Raw genomic sequence first — 15,556 nt, forward strand, 5'->3', positions numbered from 1 at the left:
AAAATATATGGCACGCGTTGCATTGTGGGTAGCTGTGACGTCACTGTGTGTGAAAGAATGTAGCTCGCGGATCCAGTAATGAGTGACCCGACAGTAAAACTAAACATATCTATAACTAGTTACGGTAGTTTGAGAGGTCATTAAAAATAGCTAGGCCCTACGTGTGCTATTCTAACCTGGTGTGTGTTTTGTTCTGTGATCATGCAGAGCTGCGTGTCGACTCGTCAGCAGCAGCTGATCTCTCTCTCCCGTCAGATTAGACTTCACTCGCGTTTATGTCCATATTGATCAGATCCAGCTAGTTCTAGCTAATGATAGGACTACCTGCTTATTAAAAGACACCTAAACAATAAGCGTCGCTATGCAACCGGGTGAGGCCGTAAAGTATAGCGCAGCATTATGCATTAGTTTACATGCCCACCGGAACCCCGAGGCATTACCAACAGATCAACGCACAATCAACCCATACAGGCAGGGCCGTTTCTTCCTATATGCGGACTATGCGGGGGCATAGGGGGCCCCCAAGCTGAAAGTATTTTTTTTATTTTTTATTCATCCGAAAAACAAAAAAAGTTTAATTCATACACACAAAGATGAACAAAATTAGTAGAAGCAGGAGGGCTGAAGCATAGCTTGTGGAAAGTAGCCCTCCCGTGCATCATCCTAATACAGCGGCATTATTGCGTCAAAAACATATAGAAATGAAGGAATACAAAGAAATAAAGAAAACAGGAGAACAAATTAAATAAAAGTTAGGGCAGGAAAACAATAAATGTGTAGAGGAAACTTCTGTGTAGCTATGCAGTGGGAGTCACCGACTCAGGAAGGAGACACGGGAAGAGCAGTAGCTTTGATGTCAAACACATGATGGTTTATTTGGAGTTAACGGCCGGAGGATTCACATCACAAGTCCAAGAGTCAGAGGTTCTGACTTCACGGTAGAGTTGCCACGTCAATTCTGAAGAACTCTACCCCAGACCCCTGTATTTAGCTAGTTCAGAGAGCATCATCAACATGCTGCATAACAAGATAGAATGATAACACCTCTATCAGCTGACGCCAACAGGCAGGAACAGGGAGACAAAACACTGAGAGCACAGCAGCCAAGGTTACAGGTGCCTGTGCTCAGTCAGGACAGTTTGAACTGATACACTGGGTCAAAGTTATGGGCCTTGGAAAATATTTCCACAACAAAATGCATATATATATATACGAAAACTAGATATAGGGTCATTTTCTGCACATGTCAATAGCAGTTTCAACAACTTTTTTGGGAAATTAAAATACTATATATACATAGGTACGTCATGCACTTGGCAAATGAATAATAATAATAATAATAATAATATATGCATAATTGCATATAGACATTGTGAACACTTATTTTCAAGTGACTTTTTTTACATTCATATGTTCACGCTGTGGTTTGGAACTGCTTTTGAATGTTATTAGGCATTTTGTTATGGAAAATGTTGTGCATAATCAGTACTGTTTTAAGCTGTACTATCTCAACACATTTTAATAGATTGAGTTTTTTTAAATATGGGAGTTGTGTGTTCATATTTACCAACACCACAGACTATTCGTATACTTTTTTTGGGATGTTATTATTTTTTGTAGATTTGTTGAGTACGTGTTTCCCCATATTTCGGAGCAGTATTAAAGGTAAGGGAGAAATAGACTGTTATAAAGAGTATATTTTCTTCAAGAATGTTCTTAGTATGATACAACATATCTATTGTTTTTGACAGTTTAGTCTGTACATAATTTATATAGTGCTTCCAATTGAGTTTTTCATCAACAAGCAGTCCTAAAAATGTACATGCACCAACTTTTTCTATCTCTGTATTGCAAATCCGTATAATGCAGTCATTTCTACTCTCAGACTTTGTATTGAATAACATGTAATTTGTTTTGGCCACATTAAGGGATAATTTATTAACTGCAAACCAGTTACATAGTATTTTTAATTCTGCATTCACAATTTGAACAAGATCGCCAAGATTATGATGGGAGCAGATAATTCAAAGTTCAGGTTCAGCCTCAATATATTTGGGGAGAATTAAAATGAGCCGTCTTTATTTGTAGACAGCCAAGCCCCTCCTGTGAGTGTTCGGTGAAGCATTATATGCTTACAAATCCAATGTAGGATATAAACACGACTAAACTGCAATGATAGCAAAGCTGTGGCTTGGGTTTTTGGGGTAATAAAGTCCAAATCATCGTTGGGCTGACAGCTGAGAAAATGCTGCATCTTTTGCATGTATTGACATAGAGGAGCCTAATTGTTTACCTTTTTAATATCATTTTTTGTAATTTTCAATTGCTTGGTTTTCGTGAAATTAGCCTGTTTTCCTATTAAAGTGTAACAGATTGATGCATCTCCACAGATCATCTTAAAGGCTTCGGAATCCCCCCCATTGTAGTTAAAAAACTGTCAAAACTAGGGCCCCCAAACAGCATCTTGCATAGGGCCCCCAAAAGCTAGAAACGGCCCTGCATACAGGACATCTCTTTCTCCACATTACGTGTTAGACATTAGAATTGACTATTCTTGTCTGTCACATACTCTTTTGTCTGTCACATAAATGGCGCAAGTTGCGCAACTGATGTGGTATTGCGCTAAACGGAAATTATTTTGAACGGACACTTTGACCGGAGAGATTTAGATTTGCCGGTCTTCAGCATATTTTACCGGTCGTAGTCCGGTAATTACCGGCTAACGGGAACTCTGGTTAGTATACTGTCTTACCTTAGCTGACTTACAGATCCACACACTGGCTTTAATCCTGGAACCCAGACCCAGCAGCTGGAAGCTCCTCTGGAAATTGGATCAGTCTAACATTTCAACAGCTGGCTATATGAGACTCCCATGTCAAGATCTCTAAGAGGATCAAAAACAACTAGAGAATGCAATTCCTGAAGAAATTGCTAGTGGGAATGCTTTATGCTGAAAAGCTGACGCTAAACTGCTATGCTGAAATGTAATGTGTAAGAAGAAAGTGAATCATTTAGATTAAAATGAAATGTGTAAGAAGAAAGTGAAGAATTTGGATTGAAATTATACATGAACACTGGGGGCTTGAATGTGTGATGAGAGAAGAAAATAAAGTAAAAAGGCTTGGAAAAGCAGCAGAATATTTGAACCGCAAACTTCTGAACTAAGTTGATGGCGAATGATCTGTCGCCATGGCAACGGCATTTGATGACACCCCATAATACGCTTAGATGCATTGATGGCTGCATCGTTACCAAACCTGTGAAGTCTTGGGTTGTTTGGAGTATTTTTACTGAAGTTATGAGAAAACCGTGTTTCCAGGCGAGCATTTTGTTGCCATGGTAACGGCAATTGAAGAAATCTCAAAACTGTCCCGTAGATATCTTCAAGGCTGGACTGTTAGCACACTTGAGCACTTTTTGAACATTTTCATAGGAGTTATAGCGACATCATGTTTTATGGCGAGGGATGTGTTTCCATGGAAACGGCATATGGTGAGATCTCAGATTTGGCGTAGAGCTGTTGAGGCATGGACCGGTGATATACAAGTGAAGATTGGGGGACGATTGGACCGTGTCCATTGGACTTACAGCCACATCATGTTTCATGGCGAGTGGTCTGTCGCCATGGCAACGGCATTTCATGACACCCCATACTACGCTTAGATACGTTGATGGCTGCATCGTTACCAAACCTGTGAAATTCTGGGCTGTTTGGAGTATTTTCACTCAAGTTATGAGAAAACCGTGTTTCAAGGCGAGCATTGTGTTGCCATGGCAACGTCATTTGAAGAAATCTCAAAACTGTCCCGTAGATGTCTTCACGGCTGGACTGTTGGCCCACATGTGAAGTTTGAGCACTTTTTGAACATTTGCATAGGAATTATAGCGACATCATGTTTTATGGCGAGGGAGGTGTTTCCATGGAAACGGCATATGGTGAGATCTCAGATTTGGCGTAGAGCTGTTGAGGCATGGACCGGTGATATACAAGTGAAGATTGGGGGACGATTGGACCGTGTCCATTGGACTTATAGCGACATCATGTTTTATGGCGAGGTATGCGTTGCCATGGAAACGGCATATGGTGAGATCTCAGATTTGGCGTAGAGTTGTTGAGGCATGGACCAGTGATATACAAGTGAAGATTGGGGGACGATTGGACCGTGTCGATTGGACTTACAGCCACATCGTGTTTCATGGCGAGTGGTCTGTCGCCATGGCAACGACATTTGATGACACCCCATAATACCCTTAGATGCGTTGATGGCTGCATCGTTACCAAACCTGTGAAGTTTCTGGGCTGAAGCTATGAGAAAACCGTGTTTCAAGGCGAGCATTGTGTTGCCATGGCAACGGCATTTGAAGAAATCTCAAAACTGTCCCGAAGATGTCTTCACAGCTGGACTGTTGAAGTCTGCTGCATGTCAGTTGGAGTGATGACATCATCGTGTTCCATTACACAGGTGTTTATAGTTGAGCTAACGAGCTCTGTAGAGATCACAGATTTCCATTGTTCTGAATGAGAGATGAACCTCTTACATGTGAACGTTTTGTGGAAGAACCGTAACAGATATCTGTGAAATTTCAAAACGAGAAGCATGTCAAGGAAGTTGAGTATCTGAAGTGTAATTTTTGTGTACTTTCGGGTTAATAATGTGGCCTTTTTGGCAGTTTAACTAAAGGTATGCGGCTGCTACCGTGAGGAAATATCTGCCTGAAATTACAATGGGCTTTAATGGAGGAATGTTGAACGTTTTTGTCACTTCATGCCCTCAAGAGGCATTTTGTTGAATTGTTTTGCTAAATTATTTGTCATTTTTGAAGCTACGAGATGTTTTCCTACGTTTATCATGAAAAATGATGTCCCAGGAATGTAGGGTTTGGGAATTATGGCAGTTTAAAACAAATATATGAAGGCACATTTCAAGATTTCTAGCTGTGACATCACGCACTCTAGTTAATGTTAAAATGTGAAGAAACCCTCTAAAACAAGGTCTGAACAAATGTTAATATCTCTAAAAGTAAGAATCAGATTTAAAAGTTGTTTCACACGAATAATGTCAGAAAGATTTGTAATATTTGAAAGTTAGAATGAGGTTTCTGAGTGAAAGTATGAATGAACAGTTAGCAGTTGAAGTCGCATGAAGATTTGTTGAAGTTGAAGATTTCCTCCATTGACTTCAATGTTACAAATTTGATGTATTATGGGATGTATCTCTGGAATTATGAAAGTTATGAATGAGAAAAGTAATAGCCATCGATTCCCGACCGAGCTGAACGTTTTGATGTTTGAACGGAGTTTCTGCGATGTTCAATGTGGGAGAAGAAGAGGGCCAAAATAAGTCGGCGGAATAATAATAATACAAATGTTGTCCGTAGAATAACAGTTAGTGGGAATGCTGTAAACAGCTTTCCCACTAAATAAATAAACAGTAAGTGTTTTTATTTCTCAGTTTCCCAGTCCCAGAGAATGTACTTTTCAGTGAAAAATAAAAAAGTTTAAGGATAAATACTTGGACATTCATTGATTTTCAAACTATGGAAATATATGTATTAGAACTTTTTTGTTGGAAAATAATAATATTGATATTAGGTATAAATAGTAACTTTTTCTGTGTCTTTTTTTAATGGTATTCATAGCCCTAAAAATCTGACTTAAATTATGTCATAGCAATATGAAAAGGTACGCAAAATAAATAATTATGCAATCACTCAATTCATGTTTGATTATTTTTTGTAAAGTTTGTCTCTTTTAGGAGAATTAATTACATTCAAAAGATGAGTTTAGCTCAGTGAAGTTAGAATATTACAATAGCTGTAGCATATGGACAATTGCACTAATGGAAGTGAAAAGACAGCACTTTGGCTCGACCAAAAATCGTTTATAAATGTGTTATATACATAAAACTTGATTTGATTTGAAGACTACCAGGATAAGTCCTAACATAATTTTTTTATAATTTGTATTAAAACATGTCTGGAGAGGCAATACAAACAGAGTATAAACTCCTCAAAACACAAACCACACATTGATAGCAGAGTACAATTGTGTGGCAGTATTTAACTGACACAGTATAACAAATAGCTAAATAATAACCTCTTTCAAATACATGTATCTGCATCCTAAAATGCATTGTTAATCTTTCTGTCAGTTTGTGGCCTAATATCCTGATGATGTAGTTCATGTCACTGTCTATGTTGTCACAGCCCCCTGCCTCTCATTATGCTACAACATTAGATATTTAGATTTGATAACAAACTTGTCTCTAAAAGCCCCTCTCTTGCTGCCAGATAAAGCCACGGCATCATCCTCTCTGCAGCTTTTGACGACTTAGCATTCCCTTCTCATTTGCCGCAGTAAGTCCTCTTTGCGTCGCATGCTCTTATAGTGACAGACCGTGATATATCTCCATAAACAAATCTGAATTGACTGGGTCGAGCTCCACCTCCACCAGATTCATTATCTCTGACACCTCCTAATTCCTCACCAACTGTCTGCTTTAAGAGAAAGTAATCTTCCTCAAAACACAACTGCAATACATTTGAAATCATAAATTCGCACTTCATTACTCCATCTCTTCCCCCCGAACCCCTCTCGTCTGCACTCATAACTTCTCCCTCTACACCAGTGTCACTTCACCCCCCCTGTCTCCTTCCAAGTATGTCAATGACACACGAAACACCCCCTCTCAGAGCCTCCTATCTCTGACACCACCTGTTTGTTTCACTGCTCTGGAGCTAATCAATGTCTCCATCACCTCCAGACTTCTTCCCTGCACCTCCTCAATAAACATCATTATGTCGCCTGAATGTTCCTGTTCCAGAGGCTAAAAAGCTACCAAAAAACCTCCAATGGCTTCCAGAAAAATATGTCGGATTATCCTAAGATTCAACATTTGGTGTGCGATAATGGGAGGAAATTGAGCACAGATGGCATATGGTGCGGTTCAGCTGGTAGGTCAGGGGAGTGTTTTCATTCGCAGCACTCAGCCATACTTTCTGTATAGATGTGTCGCCTTTATAAAGACTCGTTCGGGGGGGGTTGACAGCCATCAGTTTCACTTTTTTCTGTCAGCCTCTCTAGCAATTCCACCACATTTGCCCTATAGCTGTCAAAGCCGTTTTTGTGCCGACAGATTGCAGAGAATCTGCCGGATAAACACGGCAAAATTGAAAATGAAAGTTGGCAGCACACACAAGCACGTATGAGCACACACACACACACACATGTACACACAGTATCTTAGAAACCAAGGCAAACGCTTGTGAATATCCTACTGTAGACAGTTGTCCTTGAAAAAGAGAAAAGAAGGATGGGGATGAAGGCAGCCACTCAGCGCGTTGAGAGGAAAACAGCTTCACCCACACAAGGGCCTCACAATTCTATTTGGTTGCAATCAAGTTATTGGAATAATTCATGAAGAGTCTGATTGCATGAATGACTTAGTAAACATAATGTAAAAAAATATGAAATGATGCATATTTAAGTTTCCATTTGTCCATGCATTTGTATTAAATCGCCTGGGAGGCAATAATGAAGAAGATGACTTGATACTGTCATCGAGTATAAGGAATCATTGTGTTGATTGGAGTGGACAGAGTTGAAATGATGTATCTACCATTAAGACATCAATAAAGCTTAGAGAGATAATTGTACAAAAGAGATAGGGTGGATCACATTGTATAGCAGATGCTGACAGTTGATAAAGAAAATCAGCCTCTCAGCACAAGGACACACACAAGATGCTCTCACAGTGACTGAAAGTAGCCTTTGCACCTGTCACACTATACATGGCAAGAATGCATACATTGGTGGGAAGAGTCGTTTAAAATATTCCAATATGCTGAAAATTTCCCCACAACCCCCATTATTGATAAATAATGATTTACAAATAAAATAATTACAAAATAAATATAACTAATGCTAGTATTAGCGTGAACTGCAGTTCTGTGTGCGCTTTATTCACACTGTGTGAATAGGGATGTGGTATTCTCGTTACATTTCGACTTCATCCTCGTAAAATCTATTTTTTTCTTAAAACATTTCATCTCTTCAGAGAACAAAGATACATGTGATATGCTTTCCAGGTTGTGTCAATGAGCAGTATCCTGATAATACAGATAAGATAACTTCAGCAGAAATAAAAAATGTTTTACTTTACATTAAAAAATAAGTTTCCAACATGAATTGGTGTATTGAAATTCACCAGAATGCACAAAATAACATGAGTGACGTTCATCATTGAGGAGGACCCAAAGACCACTCAGTAGACTCAGTACAGTGTGTGACCCCCCAAATGTCGTGATAGACAGCAAGGATCGTAATGCAAAAATTAATCATGTATTATGAACGATGACACAAATTCAGCAAGAACATGTTAAAATCAAATAGTTCCCCCTGACAGAAAACATTGTAGATGTTCCATATGTTGTGTTTATTGCTTCATTCGCTGATTGTGTGCTTTAAGTAGTCAATATTCAAATGTATATCCTGTGTGGCTTATACTGTGTAAGGCTAAAAAAATGGCAATCCTTAAAACAATTGTTTGATAGTCATACACTAACTATTTACGATGCATTGTTTTCATTTTGTAGATCATGAGAATTACCAAGAGCAATGAGTTTTTTTCTTTTCATACATTTAGTTAATGTTCACTTTGTGTCACAAAGCAAAAGTGAGCTGGTAGACTGAAGTAAATCATCTGTAGCTGCTCGTCACATTCATATTATTATGCATCAGTGAGTCTACAGAGTAGCCCTCATGGTTGCACTCCACTTTGTTCTGTACCCACAAACCCTGTACAGGTGCTGTTGGGCTTATCTAGGAGACATATCGGCTGAGCTGGCACTTCACTGAGAAGCATGACACTACTTGAAAAGTTGAGGAGACTATCCTACCTCTTTTGCTATTCTGTTACCGTTGGCAGTGTGTATTCTGAACACATTTGATTGAGTTGGAAAACAGCCAAGTGGGAAGTTAAATTGTTTCTAGGTTGAGTGGAGCGTTTAAGGAAAATGTAACGTTTAATTAGTGAAAAAGGCTTTAATCAATATGTCTGTCTCCTGGTCTGTTCTGGTCATTCAGCCTTCTGAAATGAGTCCTACATCTGTAGATAAGATTACCAATACATTTTAAAATAATGACTAAAATGTAACCTGCAACACAATTTTGTTGTCATTATTTTTAGAATGACTTATAGAGGAAAGTGGCAGGACATCAAAACAATAAGACGTTAAAATAGTTTGTAGGATTAAGTGCCATCTAGTGTTCTGAGATTGCAACCAACAAAAAAAACCTCGACTTACATTTCAGATTTTGGTTAGCTACATGTTGTAGTTTCAGGTTTTAAAGTAATGCACTGTCATTCCTATTACATGTATAGTGTATCCCACAGTATCAATGTGTATGTATTCAACGTAATTGTTAACCAGGTGGTAAAGAGAGTGATGATGAATTGGTCGCGAGTGACACAAATAACAGACTTCCTGTCCTTTGTGTGACTTAAGGGGACCCATAATGTTAATTTGCAGGTTCATATTTGTATGTTATGCCTTTGGGACATGTTTCCATGCTTTAATGTTCAAAAAGCTCTTTATTAATCTCATACTGCCTGTGCTGCATCACCTCTTTTCACCCTCTGTCTGAAACCAGAGCCCAGCCTGCTCTGATTGGTTAGCTGGCTGGATCTGTTGTGATTGGTCAACAGCTTAGAGATGTCCCGCCCCTTAGCCTATTGCAATTTTCAGACAATTTTCCTAATGTTTATGAACTGTCCTGTTAATTAAAGAGGCCCTATTGTGATTTCTGTGGTTTTCCCTTTACTGTAGTGTAGTGGTTCTCAAACTTTTTCTGTCAGGCCCCCCCTTTGGAGAAAAAAAAAAGTCGGGCCCCCCCAACACAAATAGTCAGGCTCAGTGGCGGCGCCAGAGATTTATTTTGGGGGTGCTGTGGGGTAGCTTGACGTTTCATAGAGGGTGCTCAAACATTTAGGGTTTCCCATTAATGCACCAGCGCTACAGTGGAATGTTCTACTGCAACACTCCCCACGCATATACACAGTGTACCCGCGACTGTTACAATGAAGGCTCGATAATCAGCTCACGGCATATAGGTGTAAGCAGGGGTAAAGTGCTATAGGTGGTGTGTGGACCTCACATAGGGGGGTCCGGGGGCAAGCTCCCCCGGGAAGATTTTTAAATATTGAAGTTAAAAGCATCAATCTGGTGCACTTTGAGAGCAAAATGAAGAGATCTATGGATACCTCTCTCAACACCCATTTGAAACAGAATTGTAAACAGAATTACTATTTATTTTAGGATATTTTACAAATCACTCCCCTTTTAAACTTTATTCTTGTTTTACTGTCATATAGTATTTCATACCTGTTTTTAATTGATTCTCTTATTTTTTTATAACTATAATGATCATATAAACGTGTGCCTCGGAAATAATTGTTTACATTAATGGTGAACAAAACGTTTGAGACCCACTGAGATAACACTCAGAGAGTCCTTTAGTTCACTGAGACTCTCAGTCTGACAGGAGAGGACTCTCCTCCACTTTGTTGTTGAAAAAACTCTTATATCTTATATCCGTTAGCGTAGCTCGCTAGCACCAGAAGCTAACAACAACAATCTCCGGTACTGGTGCGCTCTCTCTCTCTCTCGCTCGCGCACACACACAAAATGGGATCATTCCACACACACATGCACACACACACACACACACACACACACACACACACACACACACACACACACACACACACACACACATACACACACACACACACACAGAGCCGAGCCGAGCTTTAATGAAACACAGAGACCCAGACGTAATAGTACTGTATCTTATTATTTTCAATCAATAATTTTTCAAAATATGATTTTTTTTTTTTTTTATCTTTTAATAACCATTTTTCCCCCTGGTCTCTCGCGCCCCCCCTGTCATGCCTCCGCGCCCCCCACTTTGAGAACCACTGCTAGTGTGTTCTATAGGCGCTGAGGAACAGCAGAGTGCGGGTTGACAGGTGTCTGTGTTGACACTCCCCTTAATGTGCGTTAGCAGAGACAGGCTACAAGTGTCTTAGGTTCAAGTTAGACTAACTAATGTCTAGGTTAGTGTTCATGACTTCATGTTTATGTCATCTTAATGTTTAATCTCACACATTTTCCGTGCTTTCCAATAGTATAACAATAGTTGTATTCCACTGTTAAATAACCTGTTCAATACAAACATGCCACTTGTAAAAATTAAATAACATTTCTGTGAACTTATATTTAGTGAGCTTATGATGTTCCCTGAAAGATTGTAAAATGTCAATGAAGATGTCAGACTTAGTATATTTGTTAATAATTACATACAATACATGGAATTTGTGTGTGTGTGTATTCTAAGTGAATCTGCGGCCCCCTGGTGGCCCGTACATATATGATGTGGCCCCCACCACCATCCAAGTTGCCCATCCCTGATGTAAATGGTCTGCAAACGCTAAAATGCCTGTGTTCCCCCCAGAGGGAGTTTCTCTCCCACACAATCCCTCCCTGCCTGAAATGCTTCCATTAGACTCCTTTGTTTACTTCGGTAACATAGTGACATCACTGTGTAAACCTTGTGCTTCCGACCAGAGCAGACTGGGCTCTGGTTTCAGACAGAGGGTGAAAAGAGGTGCTGCAGCTCAGGAAGTATGAGAAAAATAAAGAGCTTTTTGAACATTAAAGCATGGAGACGTGTCAGAGTAGAGGCACAGAATACGAATAAGAACCTGAACGTTTGCTCTTAAACACAATATTAACATTTTCCTAACCAGTGTATCAGGTAATCATCCCTGAGTTATGCCTTTGTAATATCACAGGGAACCCCAGTGAAGTCAAAACATCTGAAATGAAGGAGCACAGAAGGTCAGAGCACTTCCTCACCTCACTTATCCCTGCTGAGTGGAGACGGTTCAGGATCAACCTCGTTAATAAATCACGATGACTTCTGTATAATTATAAAATTGCCGTAATTATTTGTGCACTTACTGTGTGACTCAAGGAAAACTAAACTGACACTCACACACGTGCACTGAAAGACATCTGGGAAACACTTTGTTCCTTCCAGCAGCACACAGCTGCTCCGCTGATGAAAGTTCATAAGTGAGGTTAATTAAACAGCATGTCTCATCACATCCTCACTGTTCTCTTTTCTCCCGTCTTCCTCAGGCACATCACCTCGAAACCACAGAGCTGTGGGGGTTTACCTCTGGGATAAACTGAAGGCATTCAGCGGAAAATAAATAAAAAGCAGGGACTAAATAAAACAAACAAGTGTCTTTCCAAGATCTTTGAAGATGGTTTAAAAACAAAGAAATGGAGCAAAAATTAAATTGAATAATTTGTAATTGAATTTGATTTTACATTTTATAATGTTAATAACTGAAGATCACTTTTAAGACTTGTTTCCTTGTTGTCATTTCAGCTCACATAGATTTTTTTTCAATCTCGTGAAAGGATTATATCCAATTATATTAACAAAAGCCTTTCATGTATAATGTAGAATACACTTCATGAACTTAAAATATGATATCCCTTCTTATATTCTCAAAGCCTTACGGAGCCTACACACGGCGGCGTGCGTTACCGCTTCAACGCTTCTGCCCATTCACTTTGAATGGGGTGACGTCATGATTCGCCAAACTGCATTGTGGGAGCAGAGCGTAGCTTCTCTCGCGGTGCTCGCTGCAAAAGTAGAGCAATGTTCTACTTTTGCCGCCTCGACAGAGGCGTCAGCCAATCAAATCCTGCGTATGCAAATCTGACATTACAAGCGCTAGCCAATCAAACCGCGTGTATGTTGGGAGAGCCAGACCGCAGTTATTTCCCATATGTCAAAAAATGGAGGAGAAAATTATCGTGGCGGTACTATATGACCAGTCCCTCTTTACATACAGGGATACAAACCGGAGGAGCCAGGCATGGGGGGAGGTGGCAGAGACAGTGGGTGAAACTGGTAGGTTTTCGCCTGTTTGGGGAGTTTTATATCCAGTGTACTTCGTTTGAATGGACAGCTAGCAAGCATAGACAGTATATTTAGCCAGCATGGATGTAGCATGAATGCTTTGCTTTGTATGTCCGGGGCGGGACATTCATGTGATTGGTTGTTGGTCGCGTTGTTCGTAAAAAATCCCCAAGCTTCAGACACGCCCACCACCAAGCGGTAACGCACGCCGCCGTGTGTAGGGGCCGTTACTGTATGTGTGTCATTTGCTTTCAAGGTCTTTAAACAAATGATACAAAGTCATTATACCAGAGTTGTGTGTTTTATCTCATCTCAGGTAACAGGTGAAAGCAGGGCTAGGAAACATAAAACTGAACATACTTATTTTTCTTCTTAGCTTTAGTTTGGACTGAAATCTTTGAAACACACGATTGAGTCCCTTGGTTGCCAAGTTGGTTGAAGCCTTAAAACGGTGGGTTACATATTGTAACAAGCACAGGCGGAGCCCTCTACTGGACTCTATGGATACTACCCTTAACCATGCTATGCGAGCATTCACATACTGAGTTGCATAAACATAGCCGGCCAATCAGGGCGAGCCTACCTGAATGCGCGCACAGGCACACAGTATATAAGACGCCTCCTGATCCTGTTATCCTACACCCTCTTCAGCGAGTGGCATAGGAAAGGCCCCTAGGTAGAGGGCTCCGCCTGTGCTTATATAACCAGGGTTACAATATATAACCCACCGTTATATTTCACACAGGCTCCGCCCTCTACTGGACTCTATGGGTACAGTGGGTGGAGCCCTGATGGATAAACCTCCTGTCGTTCAACAACATCGACCCATCACACTGCCCCTGACCGGCTTTTGGTCCCCACACTCACACTCGTTAAGGTTACCTCGTGTAGTGTGCATGGAAAATAGTGAGGAAGGAGAGGAACGTCCTCCAATCCTGTATGGGGTTTACAGCATACTGCGTTTCCCGGGTCCCTAAGGCGCATGGGAAAACAGCGCCGGGGGGGGGGTCAGATGCCTACTGACCGACAGCCCCCCCCCCCTCTCACCGGTCGTGTGTTGCCCCAGCAAGCACCGAGGATGAGAAGGAGTCAGACATGTCCAAGAGATAAGACCTTATGAAGGGGCCTGGCGTAGACCAAGACGCCGCCATGCATATGTCCTCCACACTCACGCCGTTGAACAAGGCTGATGACATGGCCATACCCCGCGTGGAGCGTGCATGGACCCACTGTTCGGTGCGCCTAATGGAAGCCGTGCGCTCTACATAACATGCCAGCGCACACACCGGGCAGAGGAGGTGTAATTTAGCCTCCCTTTACCCAATATGGGGTGGAAGACTAAAGCCGTTCAACTGTATAACATTTGACCTGAAAGGAAATCCCTAGGTTTTTGGGAACAAAGGAGGGGTTCGGTCTGAGTATCGCCCCGCTACGGTCACCCCGGATCAAAAGGCAACTCGGGTGTACCGACAGAGCGGTCAGCTCGGACACTCTTTTGGCCGAAGTCAAGGCAAGCAGCATAGCTGCTTTCAATGATAGTGCCTTCAGGGAGGAGCGCTCCAGAGGCTCAAATGGTTCTGTGACCAGAGCCTCGAGCACCAACGGCAGGTCCCACTGCAAGGAGGAGGTGTGCACCACTGGGCGCTGTCTCCTGACCCCCTGCAAAAACCGCGCCATAAGCGGCTGACTGAAGGCTTACCTGCCGCCAAATCCCCTCATGGCAGGATGAAATGGCTGCTGAATACACTTTAATTGTGGAATAAGCAAGCCCCCTGTCCACCAGTAACTGTAAGTAGGACAGAATAGAGCCCAGCTTACAAGACATAGGCTCTAGACTCCTTTCTTCACACCATCGCTGGAATCCCAACCACTTTGGCCTGTAACAGGCTGTGGTGGATTCTGCTCTTGCTGCTTGGATAGTCTGAATAACCTCGTCAGACAATCCCCCCTGTATCAGCCTGTCCCTCTCAGGAGCCAAGCCTGGAGAGGTTGGCCCAGAGGGGGTAACGCCCCCATTATACCTGTCTCCTGAGACAGTGCTCCCCAGACCTGAGGCACCGCCCAAGGCTGGCCCACCATCATCTATGTCACCTCTGCATACCATGGCGCCGAACGCCGACCTGGGGCCACTAGGATGACTGACAGATGTTCCCGTCTCACCCTCTCCAGGAGGGGGAGAATGAGACGCAGCGGTGGAAAGGCGTAGAGCAGCTTTCTTGGCCATGGCTCGTGTGCAAACACGTCCACCCCCAAGGGTGGATTGTCCCCCAGAGCCATGGAAAACCACAGTGGCTGTTGCGCCGGTTGGCGAACAGGTCCACCTCTGCTCTCCCGAACTGGGCGTGAACACCGTGATGTAGGAGGTCACTCGCCCCAGTGGAGTTCCCCTCCGCAGATGTTTTGGGGAACCCCAGTATCCACTGATACTCCAATCCACCACTCTGATCCACCATCCACGGATGGTCACCAGACGTCGTTTGTGCCTCTTAGGATCTAAACGAAGACCGGCAAACAGCCTCTGCAGGTGACGCATAATGCAGTAAGCCTGCAGGTGAG

This window comes from Gymnodraco acuticeps, unplaced genomic scaffold, assembly GCF_902827175.1.
Source record: "Gymnodraco acuticeps unplaced genomic scaffold, fGymAcu1.1, whole genome shotgun sequence".
Lineage (NCBI taxonomy): Eukaryota > Metazoa > Chordata > Actinopteri > Perciformes > Bathydraconidae > Gymnodraco > Gymnodraco acuticeps.